Genomic DNA, 1,249 nt, shown 5'->3' on the forward strand with positions numbered 1-1,249 from the left:
TAAGAAAATAGAATAAAAATTATTAAATTAGATTCAAATGATGTTTTAATATAAATAATAATTTTTAAATCTTGTCCGATCCTTAACATCTTATGGCTATCTGATTAGAGTTATCAAAATGACTCTTTGTTCTTGAACGAGTTCGGCTCGCTAAGCAAACGAGGCAAACACGAACAAACTTTTTAAGCTTGAAATATAAACGAGCCGAACACGAGCTGAGTCTGGGCTTGCTCAACTCGTGTTCGCTCGTTTACACCCCTACCTCTGACTTGAGAGTTCTTATACTCCGTGACTTTCGACGAATAGACCCCTAACCATAAGTAATTTTCTCTAATTTTTTTCTCATATGATATTTCTTAGTTGCCCGTGATCGTAATGTAAAATTAAACTATCATAGTGATGTATAATCGTCAAACATTATGTCACAGATATACGTGCAAAAAGCTAAATTTGTCTGACAAAAATGTAACTCATAAAATCACCCAACAACTGCACATTAAAAAGTTTTGAAAACCTATGGGAGATTAAAAAGTTTTGAAAACCTGTGGCAGGCTATTATTCATCATGAAAATCATGCATATAGGTGCTAGTTTCCTAGATATACAACTTAGGCTATTATTCATCATGAAAATCATGCATATAGGTGCTAGTTTCCTAGATATATAACTTGTAGTTATGAGTCTTACCGCATGCAGACCTTGCGTGCCGCCCAGTTTCAAAAGGTACATTGTACCTTATTTGCACAATTTACATACATAACACACAATTATTATGTATTTACATTTTTAACACCCCAAAAGTTAATTTTCACACTTATAATTGGTGTCATCAAGGACTAATGTGATATTTTTTTAAGCGATGTTGAATATTTAAGTGGTATGCTTGTAAACATGAATGTTTGGGTGCTAGATATGTAAATAAATAAAAATTCTGTGGTATATATGTGAATGCCCAAAAAAATAAAATAATAAAAATAAATAACATGATATAATTACTTAAATGTAAATAAATTTAAATAGAATAAAATATATAAATTGGTCCCCTGAAATTAAAGAACAACCGCTTCCCCACTGCCTGCATGTGCGCCTAGGCTACCCTAACGGCTACCAGCCCACATTAAACCTACACCTGCTTTCTTAGATAAGACGCATTTCTTGAAAAATAAAAATTTAATTAATATACATATTCTAATTTTTATTTATTATATTCTATTATTTGTATTAAATATCATGTATTTCATATATATATA

The 1,249-nt window shown here is 30.8% G+C and overlaps 1 pseudogene; it reads right to left on the reverse strand.

Annotated features, from left to right (window-relative positions):
- Positions 1 to 1,249, reverse strand: part of LOC110032934 — a 5,801-nt pseudogene that overhangs the window by 3,974 nt on the left and 578 nt on the right.

This window comes from Phalaenopsis equestris, unplaced genomic scaffold (assembly GCF_001263595.1).
Source record: "Phalaenopsis equestris unplaced genomic scaffold, ASM126359v1 Scaffold000002, whole genome shotgun sequence".
NCBI classification, from domain to species: Eukaryota; Viridiplantae; Streptophyta; class Magnoliopsida; order Asparagales; family Orchidaceae; genus Phalaenopsis; species Phalaenopsis equestris.